Source organism: Ambystoma mexicanum, chromosome 10, assembly GCF_040938575.1.
Source record: "Ambystoma mexicanum isolate Mex_15411 chromosome 10, UKY_AmexF1_1, whole genome shotgun sequence".
NCBI lineage: Eukaryota > Metazoa > Chordata > Amphibia > Caudata > Ambystomatidae > Ambystoma > Ambystoma mexicanum.
In genome coordinates this window covers 1,608,520,415-1,608,540,245 of record NC_090932.1, presented here as the reverse complement: position 1 = coordinate 1,608,540,245, position 19,831 = coordinate 1,608,520,415, and the positions used below count along the sequence as shown (strand labels likewise).

General features: G+C 48.9%; 1 protein-coding gene across 1 annotated transcript in view; it reads right to left on the bottom strand.

Annotated features, from left to right (window-relative positions):
- LOC138492670 (catechol O-methyltransferase-like) overlaps positions 1–19,333 on the bottom strand; it is a 75,371-nt gene extending 56,038 nt beyond the window's left edge. Inside the window, exon 1 of the mRNA XM_069619987.1 lies at positions 19,157–19,333. The gene's annotated coding sequence lies outside the window, so the exon portion shown is untranslated. The remainder of the gene's footprint in view (positions 1–19,156) is intronic.
- Positions 19,334–19,831: the final 498 nt, after the last annotated feature.

The window sequence follows — 19,831 nt, the reverse complement described above, 5'->3', positions numbered from 1 at the left end:
TCAAGACGCGTGGGTGCTCGAAACGCACGAGTCTTGGACAAAATCTATCCCTGTATTCTACCACATATTATGCCAAGGGTTGCTTGAACCGGTGCAAAAACAGCTCAAGAAATTAGTAGGAGTAGAAGCTAAACCTTGGGCCGAAATAAGGTTGACAATTGCGCACTATTGTAGATTGTTGCAAGAAAAGAACCGAAAAAAGGAGGCAACACGGAAGAGTGAGAAGGCGAAGCTGGTGCAAAAGAAACTCTCAAAGTATGCTCTCGAGGGAGCCATGCTGACAAGCCCCGTTGAACCAAGCACACAACAAGCTGCTAACCCATCACAGAATAACCAGGGTAGTGTGGGATTCTACCCAAGGGGTAGGGGATTTAGAGAAAGAGGATGGCAGAGTAATCAGGGTGGTTTTCAGAATGCGCAGATGGGCAGTCCAGCTACGCCAGATGGACAGATGGCCTGACTACCGCCAGTGTGTTGACTGTGTGGAATGACAGGGCACGTGGCGCGCGTGTGCAGAAGCCAAGGCATGTGGCAAAATGGCCAAGGAATGGGAACGGCCATGGTGAATCAGCCGGGCGGTGCACAAAATCACACAGTGCAGCAGCAGGCGTCAGGCTTGCAGCAAGGTGCACAGCAAATGGTCAACCCTCGAACATGGGGAACTTGCCACAGGGACAATCGCAACAGGCACCGCCGCAAATGCCTCAGGGCACTAACTCCGGAGGGGGAGTCATCCCTGGAAATGGGGGAAATCCACAAGTATACAGTGGGCCTAACTTATATATGAAATAGGACAGCTCATGGGGGGACTCTGATGTGCTCTATCCTATCAGTGACACCAGACCCTAATAGGGAACCTAGGGTGAATGTCGTAATGGGGGTAAAGAATATTCCTTCTTAGTTGACACGGGTGCAACAAGCTTGTGCATATAAGAAGGCACGTTTTCCTTGTCCGGTGAAACCATAGATACTCAGAGTTTCACAGGAGCTCACAGTAGAGTTCCCTTTACAGACGCGCTCCCAGTCTCTGCAGGTGAGTGCGATATGAATGTACCCTTATTGTATTCAAGTCAGACCCCAGTAAACATCCTGGGTCGGGACTTGATGACAAAGTTGAATATGACAATCTCGTTTACTGAGAATGGTATAGTGTGCTCCACTCCACGAATGCATTATTCAAACGTGTGCAAAATGATTAGAGCATACTCAGGACACATAGCCATGAGAGCTATACCCTTAGAACCAGAAGTCTTCGCATATGGTGTGCGTGTGCTTATGGCGGGATTGCCAGGCCTCGCAGATAAAACTATGAGAACCCCTGATGAGTTCCTTTTCAGACCAAGAATACCTATGCATGAAAAAGAGGGACAAGTGTTTCCCTTAATGATACAATCTGCCGCAGTGCGAGGGAAGGTGGTATTGGTCAAAGGATACAATGACGAAGGTAGACAATGGTGCGCAATTATTTCCATCGAAGAAGGGTATCGAGTGACTGACGTCACCGATGACGATCTGTTCGAAGAACACCATGACCTAGAAGAGACCAGGGTGGAAGTGAGTCTCAGATTTTGGGTCAAAATGATCAAACGGGAGGTGCCACAGAGAATGATGTTGGCACTGATACGTCCAGAATACTTTGATGATGACATGGCCCAAGTACCTGTCACAGTATGGACTACAGGGCCCTATGACGTAGTCCTCCTGAGGGGGGCAGGTGAAGTGAAAATTAAATTGAAACCAGGAGCAATTTTACCAAAAGCATGACAATATCCCATGTCCAGAGAAGCGGATGAAGGGATTGCGAAGACAATTTCCACCAGGATGGAGCAGGGCATCCTAGTGACGTCAGAATCACCTTGCAACACAGTGATTTACCCCATCAAGAAATCGAAAGGAGGGTCTTGGCATTTAATCCAAGATTTAAGAGCATTAAGCGATATTGTTGAAGCCGAGTTCTCTCTAGTCCCTAATCCATCCACAATTTTATGCAACATACCCACTGAGTCAAAATATTTCACGGTGATTGACTTGAAAAATGTGTTTTTCTCAATCCCGCTGCACCATGACTCACAAGACCTGACGTCATTTACTTTCAGACAAATGTGTCTGAAAAGCACGAGGTTGCCACAGGGGTAGTGTGAGTCTCCATCCATTTTCAAGCAATATTGCAGTAGACAGCGTTGTTCTGCAGTATGTGGATGATATTCTGATCTGCAGCGTCACAGAGGAACAATGCAGGCGCAACTCTGTCCAACTATTGACTATCTTGGCTGGGAAAGGAAATAAAATGGATAAGGAAAAGTTACAATACTGTCAACAAGAGGTGCTGTACATAGGCCAGCTAATCTCACACGAAGTGAAAAAGGTAACCCCAGAAAGGGCTGAAGCTATCATGAACACGGCTAAGCCGCTCACGATAAAACAAATGCAAAGCTTCTTAGGCCTGTGCAATTATGTCAGAGCATGGGTCTTCGATTATAGCTCCTATACCAAGCCCTTGCTTCAGGCCCTAAAAAAGGCTCAGGCAACAAAGGGAAAGATCGAATGGACTGAGGCAATGGAGAAGGGGTTTGCAGAACTCAAGGGGCAATTTGTAAGGCGCCAGTTCTAGGGATTCCAAACTATGCAGAGGAATGCTACCTGTTTCACATACTGATGGCAATTTTATGATGGCAGTGCTCGCTCAGCGAACCTCGCTGGGGTAGAAGCCCCTGGCGTATTACAGCGGGAGTCTGGACCCAGTTATGAAAGGCCACTTCCAATGTGAACAAAATCTAGCTGCTGCCACGTTCACCTTCGAGAAGGCATCATCTATTGTGATGGGGTGCTCCATGACTTTGTACTTCGAGCACTCATTATTCGCCATACTAGAAAAACCAAAGGGCACGCTGACATCTCAGAGAGCACCCGCCTATGAGGTGATTATCTCTAACCCATCGATCAAAATAGTTTGATGTAAAACTGCAAATCCAGCTACATTCATAGCTGAGCCAGTCACAGAGGGAGAACCTATGCATAACTGCGCGAATTATTAGAAATTCTATGATGAAATCCCCAGGGTAAAAGAAAATGCCCTGGCGGGTGGTGAGATCGTGTTCATTGACGGTTCTTCGAGAATCGACCAAGAAGACGGACAAAGATATACAGGCATTGCCGTAATAAAGCACATGGCAAATGGAGAATTTCAATTACTCGTTAGTGCACGAATGCCATCTCATTATTCAGCACAGGCTGCAGAATTATTGGCGCTGATACTCGCCATTGAGAATCATGCAGACCAGGAAGTAACGGTGTACAGTGACTCCGCCTATGTGACGTCCACAGTGCACACAGGATTAGCACTTGGAAGAGGAGGGGCTACCTCCGAGCAGACAGCACGCCAGTGCAACATGCAGCCTTATTGGACAGGTTGATAAAAGCACTACAGCTCCCAGTGGGCATAGCAGCCATGAAATGCGCCGCCCACACCAAAGGGACGGATTTCGTGTCACATGGAAACCATGAAGCAGACACGGAAGCCAAGCGTATGGCATCCAAGAGTGAAACAATCATGGAAGTCGAGGTGGCACGTACCCATGAGAGAATGATGGTAGCACGAGCCACACCCGAGGCCTATAGCAACATGGGGCAGACTCAGCTAATGGAGCTCCAAGGGGTGGCACCTTAGGAGGAGAAGAATGTATGGAAGCATCGTGGGTGCTCTTTAAGCCCCTCTGACGGATTGTGGAGGCAAGACAGCACTGGTACACCAGTAATGCCTGTCGCCCTACTGAAGGTAGCATTGGAGCTATTACACTACCCAATACATATGTCAAAAGAAAATCTCGCTGCAACGCTCGCAGAAGACTGGTTTACACCGAATTTAGCAGAGCATGTTGCATTCTTCATGGTGAACTGCATTATCTGTCAGCGATTCGCCGCTGGGCACACATTGAAAGTAGTGAGAGGAGTTATCCCCCGGACCAATGGGCCATTCCAGCACTTGCATATCAATTATGTCGACATGATTCAAGTGTGCAATGGGTACAGGTATTTAATTGTGGTGGTGTGTCCATTCTCTAGATGGATAGAGGCAGGTCCCTGTACACACCCAGACTCTACCTGTGCTGCCAAGTTTCTGGTGAGGGAAGTGTTCCCTAGATGGGGGGTGTGCGAGGTAATGATGTCAGATAATGGGGCTCACTTTGGCAATGCAGTATTCGAGCAGATCAGCTTGTTGCTTGGTATAAAGCACAAGTTCTCGTCGGCGTACCATCCGGAGGGGAATGGCATATGTGAGAGGCTGAAGGGCTTGTTAAAGGAGAGGATAGCCAAGCTAAAACTCACATTAAAAAAGGGATGGCTGCACTGTCTACCACTGGCATTGTATGCACTTCAGAACCAACCCGGCTCCGACCATCATCTCACGCCGCACGAGATAGTTACGGACAGAAGAATGAGGACCCCTCTTACCCTCCGAGATAGTGCTAGATGTGATGCCCAGCCAACAAGAGAGGTCTTGGGGACAGAGATGTAGGAATACTTGAACTGTATGACATCCAGCGTCTCTGTCATTACAGGCCAACTGCAGCAACGGCGAAGAAGGTGCAGTGCAGAACAAAACACAACAGGAAGTGCTGAAACAGACATCGCGCAAAGTCTATGTGCGCCTCTCATCTTCCCTGCTGATGCTGTGCTTTTATGGAACTTTACATTGAAAAGGTGGGACGAACCAAGATTTAATGGCCCTTTCATCGTGGAAGACTGCTCTCCTTCAGCTGTCAAACTCCAGGGCAGGAGGGCATGGCTCTTCCAAACCATATATAGGTGAGAGCCCTCCAGCTGCATCTAACGCAAAGAAACCACAGACAATGGGGAAGAACATCAGCACGTGCAGACAAGATCCATGGCGAGGAAGAAGGATGCATGAGCAGCAAAATAAAGGCAAAGGAACTCTGTTTTAAATTGTGGCTTTTAAACAGGACATTTCTGTAAACCAGAGAAAGGTGATAAAGAATAATATTACGGACACTCTGTGCACCACAGTTGCAGGGTGAAGGAAAGAACTACACATCCAAAGCCACAACAACGTGATAAAAACGAACTTTTGAAATCACGTCACACTCAAGTAGTATAAAGAATCAAGACTCTGATAGTCTGCAAATAAGACATTTCTGAGAGCGTAACACAGTATCCTGAAGCAACCAGTGTCAAGACTCTGTTTACAGAACTTATGGTATCTCCCAGCAGAAATCTCACATGGGATGTGCTCACTTATTTCCAGTTAGTGGTAATATCATATCCATCACTCGTAGGGAGAGTAACCAGTGTCACAGACTTTATTCGAGATCCTGCTAACAAGAAAGTAATCTGGCAACTGCTGACCGTCATCGCGGAAGCCTTCGCCGAGCTACCCGAGCACAGTGAAAAGGACGCAAATGCTTCCACTACCGGTAGACATTGATGAACTCACCTTCACGCTGTTCTTTCAAATAATCGAGAAGTGCCCGGCACTTGTCGGAAGAACCACGGACACACGTACTTTCATCAGAGACCCAAGAAATTGTGCACAATTGAACCAGCTGTGGACTAAACTGAATTACCTAGTGTCAATCCACGCAACAGAAAATGCAGAGAATGTTCGAGTCAAAAGAAAAGCTTGTGATCAGGACCCAGCAAAACAGGACAAATGTCCCTATCACCCGAGGACACCCAGCTGGCACACAACGTCCTGTTCAGACTAGACACAGATTATCCAGAAATGGTGGGAAGGCCTGCAGATGTTGACGTCACCACCTTCCTCAGAGATCCAGCCAATATCTCACACATGGGCGAAGAAACCACAGACAACCAGGGCATAATGCTCCAGGTAAAGCTATCTAACTTCCAGCGAGAATACCTAAGGAGGTTGCAGTGAGACTTTCCGCCGTGGGACAGATCGAGGAGACAGAGAGACAGTGCTTTATCTTTCTGCCGTGGGACAGATCGAGGAGATAGAGAGAGAGTGCTTTATCTTTCCGCCGTGGGACAGATCGAGAAGAGCGGAAACGAGAACTCCACCATCTGGCTTTCTTTTACTTTTATTTTTCAAATTTTAATTTTCATGTTCACTTATTTTTATTTTTACAATATTTTATTTTTGCGTGATTTTTAGCAATTCTACCTTTTCATTCCTTCGTATTGAACAGGTTCCAGCATGTCCTCAGGACCAAAGCAGATTCGAGGAGTGCACTGGGATTTCACCTACTATAGATATGCATAATGAATGTGACGTGCCAAAGATGCTAGCCTAACTTTTTTCCATAGTCTAGAAAAAGAACTGTACTCCATACTCAGAGACTACCGTCATCACCCGCAAGAGGGGGGGGACACTTGAGAAGCACGTCACTTTAGTAATTCACGAACTCTTGAGGAAGGAAAAGAATTGAACGCGGATAATAGACGTATGTTTGAAATGGGGGCCCAGAACAGTAACCTGGTTTTACCGCCAACAGAGGGGCGCCCCCGCTTCCCTGTAAGGAAATGCTGCCAAATGTCTTATAAGTGCATAGTGTGTATATGTATAGTAATTATCATTGTTTTCTTGTCATTGACCATCAGAACTGCATTTTCTATCAGTGCACGAAGCACCCCAATTTCAGTGCACCCACCAGATATTGAACGCCTGGGTCCCACAAAAGCAGCCAGACCCTATATAGTTATCACAGTTCCAAGAAAGCCTGATGGTAGAGTTAGTGAACTAAAATTGAATGTAATTAACAGTGATTCATACACATTTGAGGTAACGAATGAAGAGAAAAGCTGGAGGCAGGGTCAGCGCGGAGTGAATGAAAACACAGCACTGACCACTTCACGCACCCACACACTGAATGCACATGAACAAGGGCAAGTGTCAATGGCTACAGGGCCTCAAACGAAAGCAACAGAGAAAACGAGACTGCCTACCGAACAACCAGTCCCAGAAAATAGTGGAAGTAACCAAGAAGAACCAAGTGAGAAACCAAAGAGAGAGGGCATAGCAAAATCCCTCAAAAGAACAGAAGTAGCCACAAAGGAACTCACAGAGAAAACACAAATGCTGATAGATTACTTGTTCCCGTTCATAGTTAGAGCAAAGAATCTGCACGAGGAGCTGAAAAATAGAACTACAAAGACTATAACAGCAAGCACGCCAGCACCAACACAAGGAACAAGTCCAGGCCTACGACACAGCCACGCATTGGGAAGTTGGTGAGCCAATGGTGGTTGGAGGAAGTCTATGAAAAATCTCAAAGGGAAAGGAAAAGGAATGTAAAACCTTCTCCTACCACAGCGATGCAGCCAAGGAAACCTGCTCCACCGAGACAGCCAGAGTGGAAAAGCAGCACAGATGCATTTAGAGACATAGTCATAGCAAACTACAGAAGAACGCTAAGAATCAAGAGAAGCCTGTACGAAGATAGCAATGAACTAAACGATTACCTGGACAGCACAGCCCATCTCGGAAACAACATATGGTACCAGCACATGAAGGAAGTAGGACGAAGTCAATCAGAAGGAGAATGCTTCGTCTGCGCTCTTCTACCATACAGCATGGGAAAATCCAAAATCTTCGTGGCAGTAGAAATTGATGTCCCCACAGCACACTGTATGTGACACGTAGCAATGTGCAACACCAGAGGACAATTTATGGGAAGAGATGCCTCGTTGATATGGGCCAACGAAAAGGATTACCCAGATGAAGATGGCTACGTCCAGGACATTAAAACAAGAAACAGGGCGCACACCAGGAATCATGTGATCAGATGCGAGAATCCTGACGTCAAAGGATCAGGAATAAGATGGGAAATAAACCCAAGACTGAATGTTCAAGGAAAACTGCAGAAGAGGCTCAAATCTGGAAGAACAGAGGCCAAATGCAGATCTGAGGAACAGTAGTCTACACAGATGGATGGGAAGAAGGAGTAGTAATCTGCCGAGCTTGGATGGTCATTGGAGCATGCCAAGAAGCAATAGAGAATTCACAGAGGTTATGCAAACCTCTATGGCCAAAACTAGTAAAGCTGCTAACATGGGTCGAGGACAGAGGAGGGCCCCTGCAAATAGTACCAATGGAAAGCCCGAAACTATGCTTCAGAAGTAATGGCACGAGGAAGATGGGAGAGAATGTAAGCTGCGGATGAATCTTTGAAGCCCCAGGAATGACACAAGGAACCGCAGTCATTATGGACTATTAATGGGCGTGTGGATCCGAGGCATACATAAGACTGCCGAAGAACTGGGGAGGCATATGCACACTGGTGAACGTCCACGTTCCCGCATTAGTGATCCCTAAAAAGGACCTGAATTTGGACAGCTTCCCGAAAGCAGATGCTCATCTAAGAAAAAGGAGATCTGTGGAACTGGTATCCAGGATGAAGAGGGAAAATTACTTTTCTGCCAAATCAGAAGAGGCATTCCATGCAATCCCATACGAACACAGGCTGTTCAGCCTCACCTCAACAGTATTCACCACACTGCTCCTGCCACACATCCAAGTTGGAGTGAATGCTAAATGGCTGCAGATAACCAGATGGGAGTTATTGCAGACGATCAACAATACTATTAAAGGATTTAACGCAAACAAAAAAGAACTGAGAGCAATCAGACTGATGACCCTCCAAAACAGATATGTACTTGACATATCACAGCGATGGATGGAGATGTTTGCGCAAAAATCGGAGAATCATGTTGCACATTTATACCATCGCACGATGAAGAAAAGGGAACCCTAACAGAAGCCATAAGTATGTTGACAAACCTAAAGAACCAGATGATCGATGAAAGTGATGAAGTGGACGATGACAGCTGGTTTGGAGCCCTGTTCTCATGGGTCCCACAATGGATGGCAGATATATTCAAGTTTCTGGGAGCCTTACTAGCAATGGTACTACTAGGATTCTGTGTTATTAAGATAATCATCACACAGTGCCAGAAAACTGCGAACAAAGCCATTGGAGTGAAAATCATGGTCGATGTCAAACCAGGATGGAAGCCCAGAGACCTGACTGATGAAGAAATAAGAGACTTTGTGAAAGCCAGTGAAGTTGCGCCAGAAGGAACAAAATTTACGTACCCCAGGAAACGAAGAAAGTATGAAGGGAAATGGATCTACTGCAGCCCAAATGGACAATGCCAGTTGATGACATGGAATAAAGATGAACATGTAAAAACAGCAGGAAGTTTTGATGGGTGTGATAAAAATATGGACCCCAAAGACGCACACGTTCACACCATCATGTACAAACCCTGAAGACGATGAACAAGACACTGAAGAATCTATGGAAATAAATACAAAAGAAGAAGCAGAAGTGGTCGATGAACCGACCAGAGGGGGGAGTGTAGAGGAGGTCCCAGGCATGGCCTGCACCCCTGCCCCCCAATTTGAGGTACCAGGAGCGTACTCGCCAAAGTATGTGACATATGAGGAGCAAATGAACAACAGAGAGCTGCACTGGGTCTCTGCCCAGTGTACATCAGAAGAGCCGTACCTGTTGAAGCGCCCATAACCAGACAGTCATGGGCTGCACAATACCCTCTTAGACAACCATACCAGCAGCTGAGACAAAACGAAGAGTACCTACAGACGGTCCACGAAGAGACCCAAAGAGCCTTAATGGATGGCCAGTGGAAGTGACACAAGAGCCTGGACAAACTCGAGGGTGAACGAAAACGGTTATCAAGGATAACATGCTAGTGTGTGCAGCTATGAAAACTAAATGTAATGGACACAGTTAAAAGAGACGATGTTAAAACGTAAGGAAACGTTGCTATGAGGTAAGATGGAAGTAGCCAACCAGTTAACGTGTCTAAATAGGTTTGGAATGCAAGAAGCTGAGAAAACGATACTGCTTGCAATGCTTAGTAGAAGAATAGAGCGGCCAGCGACAACCATATATCTATCTCAATAAGGCACACTATGCAAGTGCGACTCCATTTTGTAAAGCAGAAGTAGGCCTAGGCGGCCAGAGGCCTAACATACCAGGTTTCATATCTCATCCAAAGCTAGGAGAAGGAGCGGAATCGAAACTCAACAAAGAGCAGCTCATGCCTGAGAATTTGAGGTCAACCCAAGGAAAGGGGGAGAGCGACAACGCTGGAGAAACGAAACTTCAGAGCATACCAGCCTGCCCCGTGAAGGTCAAGATAAGGGGGGCCCAGGCAGGTGGCAAGGCTAAAGAAGAAACAAATACACGAAAAGCTGGAAACTGAAGCAGATTCACGGTGAACAGACATGTGACCAGTCAGGCGCGAAGAGTTACCAACGGCTGATGTCACCCAGATCCAAGGGTGCCATAACTTCTCCAGATAAGAGGCTACAGTTTCAAGGCCATCCTCAGCCAACTAATTGACACATAGCCCAAAAGCACTGATTGATGGACAGGAGGCAGGGTGAATCTTAGGACACTAGGCACCTGGGTGTCTAGTCTGCATGCTGCTAATTAAAATGGAGATTTATGTCTAGGTGTGTAACCCACCCAATCACAATGGACCATGTAATCTAAGGTCCTATAGATATTATAACCAATAGAACGTCGTACTTGTAGTGACGTCTATCTCGCGTGATGTAGAGGGATGGGCATAGATGCCCACCCGATAAGAGCTGTCCAATCCGCATGCTTTGTTACCATATACGGATATAGCACCTAAACTTAAGTTACCTTTCCTAACCAATTAGATGGCATGACAAATTTGTAGAGTTAGACGTCAGTGATGACGAGTTTAGTGTATAAGTGTTGCTGTTCGACTGAAGTTCGAGGAAGTTGGAGCGAGACAGGCGATCGCAACGATGCTGATTTCCAATTGTTTCCCTGTTTGATGTACTTGTCATTAAACGGACTTCCCTTTGCCAAGCTACTGAGTCCTCATTATTGAGTCGTGTTGGAGTAAGTGAATCCTGCACCCCCATTCCTCACATAGTGAAGCTATCTTGTCTTACAGGACTGACCCATGGGCCCGTCAGTGGAAATACCGCCTTACTGTGCAACAGACCACGGTGGTCCCAGGCATTCATGGCACTCCAGACTCTCTGGCACCCAGAATGTGTATTAGAATCAGACATTCCAGCCCACATCCTGGAGGCACACACACAAGGCATGCAGAAGCCCACAAAAGCATTGGGATTTGCGGGAAAGTGCATGACCAAATAAGTACTGACCCGGGTTGACTCGACCTGGGTAAGGTGAAGGGGCAAGATGGCCAAAGGACAGGACAAAGAACCTCGTGGCATGGCCATTTTGGAGCTAGGCCACCTATTCGTGCCAAACGCGGTTAACGCAGTTAAAATAGCGGGAAAGGGTTAAAAATCATGCAAAAAGATAGCTGCCACCAGTCCTGTCCATGACCCATCTGCACAGTTCATAAAAAGTCCAGCGAGAGTATCTAGGGCCTGTGGAAATTACTATAGACCCAAGTGTGCTGTATGGTAAGATACATTGCACACTTGTTACATATTGCACAAAAGCTGCAACATGAGGAAAGGACTAAGGGAAACAAAGTCTCCCTGGACTAACTGTCTTAAGGGCATGTCAGTTTCCCCATAAAAAGTGAGCGAAAGCCCAGAGGAGTGCAGCTGAAGGCTCTGCTTCTCTGGCAAAGTCAGTCAATGGTGTCTAAACAGTAGCAAAAAGTTTGGGGGTTGACACATGGAGGGAAAATTACATACAATTATGAAATCTTTCCTAACACCGAGTAACAATAGACATGTCAGGAAAACATTTTATGGTGTGTATGCCAGCGATACATGCCACATGTGACTACCCTGCAGACGCCCTGTTAGCCTGGGGTTGAAAACCGATCCGCAGGCCCAGGGTGCAACACATTGGATAGCTCTATAGCTGGAGGGGGATACGCCAACAGTGTTTGCAGCTTGGCACACTTTCCCCAACACCCCATATACACCAATGTTTTAATATTGATTATGTGAAAAGCATTGCAAAGTATTTACAGAATATCACTCTGCTGGTCCAAGACTAAAGCTATTACATGAGGACAACACTGTATTTTCTTTATCAATCAAATGTCAGAATGGCGTTCGCTGTCAGGCTGTGTTCAAAATTTACTCGAGCAATCACAAGCAAAACGATCAAATGGTGAAGACATTTGTTGATAATGGTAAGACATTACACAGCGTGTATCGATCTTGCAGTCTTTGTAACCTGCGTCAGAAATGCAGGTGTGTGTTCTATTTATTGTTAAGTTTATGAGTAATAGAGTGGTATACCTTTCATCAAAAATTTCAAGTGACAGGTGGCCCGCCCCTTTAGCACGCCCCTGTACCCCTATGAATGTAATCCCCCAAAAATGTTATATACATTTTATACAAACGCTATAAGAAACCTGCTGTAGTGCATATAATATTTGATTCCGATGTATCCAAACTCCTATACATTTAATTGGGGGCTTTAACAGGGCTGGGCATCCTTCAAAAAGTGCTCCCGGACCGGGGTTCTGCCGGGCTACCCTCCTGCCCCTGACTAGCCGTACAAGCACCAAACACCTCACGCAGCCCTTGAGCGCAACAGATCTGCATGGTTAAACGACTGCCTGCAAGGATGGAGCTTCAGATTACAAAAAACTGAGCGGTCCCCACCTTGCAGGCAACCCTTTAACCACACAGTTATGTTGAGTTAATGGGCTGCCTGAGGGGTTTGTACTTCTCAAAAAGAAACAAAAAGGCAGGGCGCCACAATTATTTTGCTGCGCCCTCTCCCTTTGTTTCTTTATCACTGTCTCAGACACTCGCAAGCGGTGCCTGCTGTGGTCCGAGACAGTGATTAAGAAACAAAAGGAGAGGGTGCATCCACACACCCCGTCCCCCTTTGCTTATCTCCCACTATTCCCCCTGTCTTATTACCCCCACCACTAAGGCCATACACCCTTGTCCGAGCCCCCCCTCAAACCTTTACACCATTTAAAGCGCTGTCTATTAGACATGGCATGGACCCACACCAGCCCACCCTAGGAAGGTGGGCTATGTAGTGGCTTTATGATCAGCAGGCATTGTAATTCTTTTTATCCTGGAATTTCTTTAAAATGTTTTATTGAACGTTAGCATTGTCTGCTCATTTCTACTTGATCAGCAGCACCAGACAGGCAGTTTCTTAGGACATGGCTATAAAAAAGTATGTGCAAAATAAAGTAACATATTAACAGATGACTAATGAGTACCCAGGAATGCACGCCGAAGGGACTCACATCCGTGCAGCAGCATGTCCACACCCACATGTTCCATACAGTGCACATGTTATGCTATGTTACTATGCTTTTATAGTGCACCGATATCAGCACCGGAGTACTTTCAAAACGCCAAATCCTTAGCCCAGGCCTATAACCGGGCCTCAGTCTTCTGAGAAGAAAATCACAAGAAAGGGTGATGTAAAATGGAAAGGAAGAGGGGAAGGAGTTTGCAGACGCAGAGAAGGAGTTAGGCATCTCACTTTCTGATCACATGACAGCACTACATGGGGTTGTATCATTTGCTTTTTGAAAACATTGGCATAAAGAACAGTGATGCATTGGAGAACTGCAATAGTCCATATGCAAATAAGCCTCCAAGATGGCTCCAGAAATGGATTGCTACGGGCGGCCATTTTAGAAAGAAGCACTGCCGTTCTGCAGCAATTCTTACAAAGGAATAAGAATAGATTGAGGACGGGAAACCTGGCACTGTTGCGGTGAGGACACAGCCTGTCCGAAAGTAAACACAGCTCAACATTGTATCGCTGCACTACCAAGTAGGCGATATAACTAGACATGACATTTCTGACGAGCCCTCTGTCTCCCAGTCCAGACAGGATGTTACCTCATCTGAACAAGGTCAGTCTTCCAGCTGGCAATCTATTCTTGAAACAGTTACTTCCGAGTTGCAAACATTTCATTCTAAAATGGCTCCCCACAGGAGTCACATTGAGGGCTAATTTACACATATAACCTCATTGCAAGGTGGGCGGTGGGGGGAAAAAGTGGCAGCAATTCCGTTGCTGCCACTTTTCTCGAACCGCCAAATTATAATGTTTGCTGGATTTACTGTGCTGTAATTCTACCAGCGGTAAATCCATCAAACATTCCCATGGACTTCAAAAACAGTGAATTAGCACCACTTGTAATCCCATGCTAACTACACAGGACCAAGAGGTGATAACAGTAATTGAGTTTGGCGGTATTTCAACAGATTTACCGCCAGAATACCGCTTAACTCATAATGAGGCCCATAGTCTATCGCTATTCTCCTGGGTGCCACTGGTGATCACTTCAATGTTTGCTTTTAGAAAATCGATGCACGACACTACTTGAAATAACACTAAGACGCGATTGCAAAAGGCAACTTTCAAACTTTACCATTCTATAGCGCTGATCTGTTAAGTGGCTCCGTGCCGCCTGTCTTTGTGTTCAGCGGCTAGATGCCGATTCGGGCAATTGCTTTACCACACCTTCCAACATTAAGGGTTGTTTAGGTGGTTTAAGGTTAGATATTATGCAACAATTGTACACGTGTGCTTTTTTCCCAGCTTCAGAAACCTTCATAAAAAAGCATAAACAACTCAATTGTTAAGCCAAAGCAGATGCACTTAACATGGCTCCTGTCCGGTCTATGGCTGGGGAGGGTGCAAGTGCCAGCACTTCTTGGCAGGATGGCTACATGTTAATGTCCCCCTCTGCCGCGTTTTCACTGGCTGCCTGGTCCCTTCTGAGTCATACAGGCCACCAGGCCCTCCTCGCCGAGTATACCCTAGCACTTCGTTCTCCCCGACTCCCTCCCCACCCCCTAACCTGCACTTGGCCCTTCTGGGCTCCCCCCACTTGCACTTGCCTGGCGGGGCCCACACCCCTACTGAGCCCGATCCATCCCTGTCCTGGCACTTACCATGTCGACCCTTATTCCCTTCACTCCCTGCTTTCCCCTGCCACTTGTCCTTCTGGTCTCCCCTTGGCCCTCGCCGCTCCCAGGGGCCCTCTCCCCCCCCCCCGGCACTTGCATGCTCTCCACTCTTCCCTTCCCATCTTTTCATTAGCATCACGCTCTGACCGGCAGCAGGGCTGCTGCGCTTTTAGGAAGACAGGAACCCAGCACTTCCCAGCGGGGCTGCTGCACTTTAGTGAGGCAGTAACCCCGTGCTTCCCAGCAGGGCTGCTGTACTTTTAGTGAGGCAGTAACCCAGTACTTCCCACAGCACTTCCCAGCAAGGCTGCTGCACTTTAAGTGAGCAGTAACCCTGCGCTTCCCAGCAGGGCTGCTGCGCTTTTAGTGAGACAGTAACCCAGCACTTCCCAGCAGTGCTGCTGCACTTTTAGTGAGGCAGTAACCCAGCATTTCCCAGCATGGCTGCTGCGCTTTTAGTGAGGTAGTAACCCAGCAGTTCCCAGCAAGGCTGCTGCACTTTTAGTGAGGCAGTAACTCAGCACAGCTGCTGCCCTTTTAGTGAGGCAGTAACCCAGCACATCCCAGCAGTGCTGCTGCACTTTTAGTGAGGCAGCGTCCCAGAGCTTTCCAGCAGTGCTGCTGCTCTTTTAGTGAGGCAGTAACCCAGCACATCCCAGCAGGGCTGCTGCACTTTTAGTGAGGCAGTAACCCAGCACATCCCAGCAGGGCTGCTGCACTTTCAGGGAGGCAGTAACGCAGCACTTCCCAGCAGGGCTGCTGCGCTTTTAGGAAGGCAGTAATGCAGCACTTCCCAGCAGGGCTGCTGCGCTTTTAGGAAGGCAGGAACCCAGCACTTCCCAGCAGGGCTGCTGCACTTTCAGTGAGGTAGTAACCCAGCACTTCCCAGCAGGGCTACTGCACTTTCAGTGAGGTAGTAACCCAGCACTTCCCAGCAGGGCTACTGCACTTTTAGTGAGGCAGTAACCCAGCACTTCCCAGCGGGGCTGCTGCACTTTCAGTGATGCAGTAATCCAGCACTTCCCAGCAGGGCTGCTGTGCTTTTAGGAAGGCAGGAACCCAGCACTTCCCAGCAGGGCTGCTGGGCTTTTATGAAGGCAGGAACCCAGCGCTTCCCAGCAGAGCTGCTGCACTTTCAGTGAGGTAGTAACCCAGCACTTCCCAGCAGGGCCGCTGCACTTTTAGTGAGGCAGTAACCCAGCACTTCCCAGCAGGGCTGCTGTGCTTTTATGAAGGCAGGAACCCAGCACTTCCCAGCAGAGCTGCTGCACTTTCAGTGAGGCAGTAATCCAGCACTTCCCAGCAGGGCTGCTGCGCTTTTAGGAAGGCAGGAACCCAGCACTTCCCAGCAGGGCTGCTGCACTTTTAGTGAGGGAGTAACCCAGCACTTGCCAGCAGGGCTGCTGCGCTTTTAGGAAGACAGGAACCCAGCACTTGCCAGCAGGGCTGCTGCACTTTTAGTGAGGGAGTAACCCAGCACTTGCCAGCAGGGCTGCTGCACTTTCAGTGAGGGAGTAACCCAGCACTTGCCAGCAGGGCTGCTGCACTTCCAGTGAGGGAGTAACCCAGCACTTGCCAGCAGGGCTGCTGCACTTTCAGTGAGGCAGTAATCCAGCACTTCCCAGCAGGGCTGCTGCGCTTTTAGGAAGGCAGGAACCCAGCACTTCCCAGCAGGGCTGCTGCACTTTTAGTGAGGGAGTAACCCAGCACTTGCCAGCAGGGCTGCTGCACTTTTAGTGAGGGAGTAACCCAGCACTTGCCAGCAGGGCTGCTGCACTTTCAGTGAGGGAGTAACCCAGCACTTGCCAGCAGGGCTGCTGCACTTTTAGTGAGAGAGTAACCCAGCACTTGCCAGCAGGGCTGCTGCACTTTCAGTGAGGGAGTAACCCAGCACTTGCCAGCAGGGCTGCTGCACTTTCAGTGAGGGAGTAACCCAGCACTTGCCAGCAGCCACCCAGCACTTCCCAGCGGGGCTGCTGCACTTTCAGTGAGGCAGTAATCCAGCACTTCCCAGCAGGGCTGCTGTGCTTTTAGGAAGGCAGGAACCCAGCACTTCCCAGCAGGGCTACTGCACTTTCAGTGAGGTAGTAACCCAGCACTTCCCAGCAGGGCTACTGCACTTTTAGTGAGGCAGTAACCCAGCACTTCCCAGCTGGGCTGCTGCACTTTCAGTGAGGCAGTAATCCAGCACTTCCCAGCAGGGCTGCTGTGCTTTTAGGAAGGCAGGAACCCAGCACTTCCCAGCAGGGCTGCTGGGCTTTTATGAAGGCAGGAACCCAACACTTCCCAGCAGAGCTGCTGCACTTTCAGTGAGGTAGTAACCCAGCACTTCCCAGCAGGGCTGCTGCACTTTCAGTGAGGTAGTAACCCAGCACTTCTCAGCAGGGCTGCTGCACTTTCAGGGAGGCAGTAACGCAGCACTTCCCAGCAGGGCTGCTGCGCTTTTAGGAAGGCAGTAATCCAGCACTTCCCAGCAGGGCTGCTGCGCTTTTAGGAAGGCAGGAACCCAGCACTTCCCAGCAGGGCTGCTGCACTTTTAGTGAGGGAGTAACCCAGCACTTCCCAGCAGGGCTGCTGCACTTTTAGGGAGGCAGTAACTCGGCACAGCTGCTGCCCTTTTAGTGAGGCAGTAACCCAGCACATCCCAGCAGTGCTGCTGCACTTTTAGTGAGGCAGCGTCCCAGAGCTTTCCAGCAGTGCTGCTGCTCTTTTAGTGAGGCAGTAACCCAGCACATCCCAGCAGGGCTGCTGCACTTTTAGTGAGGCAGTAACCCAGCACATCCCAGCAGGGCTGCTGCACTTTCAGGGAGGCAGTAACGCAGCACTTCCCAGCAGGGCTGCTGCGCTTTTAGGAAGGCAGTAATGCAGCACTTCCCAGCAGGGCTGCTGCGCTTTTAGGAAGGCAGGAACCCAGCACTTCCCAGCAGGGCTGCTGCACTTTCAGTGAGGTAGTAACCCAGCACTTCCCAGCAGGGCTACTGCACTTTCAGTGAGGTAGTAACCCAGCACTTCCCAGCAGGGCTACTGCACTTTTAGTGAGGCAGTAACCCAGCACTTCCCAGTGGGGCTGCTGCACTTTCAGTGAGGCAGTAATCCAGCACTTCCCAGCAGGGCTGCTGTGCTTTTAGGAAGGCAGGAACCCAGCACTTCCCAGCAGGGCTGCTGGGCTTTTATGAAGGCAGGAACCCAGCACTTCCCAGCAGAGCTGCTGCACTTTCAGTGAGGTAGTAACCCAGCACTTCCCAGCAGGGCTGCTGCACTTTTAGTGAGGCAGTAACCCAGCACTTCCCAGCAGGGCTGCTGCACTTTCAGTGAGGCAGTAATCCAGCACTTCCCAGCAGGGCTGCTGGGCTTTTATGAAGGCAGGAACCCAGCACTTCCCAGGCTGCTGCACTTTCAGTGAGGGAGTAACCCAGCACTTGCCAGCAGGGCTGCTGCGCTTTCAGTGAGGGAGTAACCCAGCACTTGCCGGCAGGGCTGCTGCGCTTTCAGTGAGGGAGTAACCCAGCACTTGCCGGCAGGGCTGCTGCGCTTTCAGTGAGGGAGTAACCCAGCACTTGCCGGCAGGGCTGCTGCGCTTTCAGTGAGGGAGTAACCCAGCACTTGCCGGCAGGGCTGCTGCACTTTCAGTGAGGGAGTAACCCAGCACTTGCCGGCAGGGCTGCTGCGCTTTCAGTGAGGGAGTAATCCAGCACTTCCCAGCAGGGCTGCTGTGCTTTTATGAAGGCAGGAACCCAGCACTTCCCAGCAGGGCTGCTGCACTTTTAGTGAGGGAGTAACCCAGCACTTGCCAGCAGGGCTGCTGCACTTTCAGTGAGGGAGTAACCCAGCACTTGCCAGCAGGGCTGCTGCACTTTCAGTGAGGGAGTAACCCAGCACTTGCCAGCAGGGCTGCTGCACTTTTAGGAAGGCAGGAACCCAGCACTTGCCAGCAGGGCTGCTGCACTTTCAGTGAGGGAGTAACCCAGCACTTGCCAGCAGGGCTGCTGCACTTTCAGTGAGGGAGTAACCCAGCACTTGCCAGCAGGGCTTTTTACTCCAGTGTGCATATAACTATGTGAAAGTTAAAAAGGCGGGGGGCGGCAGCGAAGCGGGAAAGCTCGAGCTGCGGAAATATTCTGTAATGCAACTTCTGGGGTGAAACCCCGGGATAAAGACCCGCAATGGGGTGGCGGGGGTGGGGCGATGGGATGGGTGTGGGTTGGCGCCATCGCTTGTGGCTTTCACCTGCACTAGGCACTAGATAAGGCCCGCCTGATATGGAGGCGCTGTACTCACCAGCTGGGAAGTCTGCTCAGAAGTCACGTGACCGATTTATACAAACAGCGAATAAAGAGAATGGGCAGGAAAAAAGCGGTGAGGAGGAGAACCCACGAAACCCGGCTTCCGATTGGTGAATCCTCCTTGCGAGCAGCATGAACACATGTACCAGCCAATCGCGCGGACGGGCGGGGTTTGCCAGGGGCAGGGCAGGTAAGTGGGAGGGAGGGAGCCTCCCTCCACCCCCACAGGAGGTATTCAGTTTGGCTGGGAAATGCGTATTTCGTTCAACGTTTCGAAAGAGTCAGGGCAGTACAATGTGTAACCCATAGCTGGCATGATGCTTCCCTTTGTCATGCGTGGCACACCTCGAGCAAGTCACGTTTTCCTTTTGCATGCTGGGACTTGTAGTTCCGCTTTTCTCATTGTAAGCATGGGCTTACATATCCCAGCATGCAATGGAAAAAATCCCGGTCGGTATATGGGTGTCACGCAGGGTATAGGGCAGATTGGCAGCTATACAAACTTTCACTTTCGCCCTTTTTCGCACTTTCATTTTTTTGGCATTGCTCTATAATCCTTTTTTAATTTTTCTAACTTTTGATAGTTGTTTTGTTTTCAATATTTGCTTGACTGTCAGGAGTGTAGCCCAGGGCATTCAAGCTCCTGCTGCTTCAGAGATCTCGGGTGTAA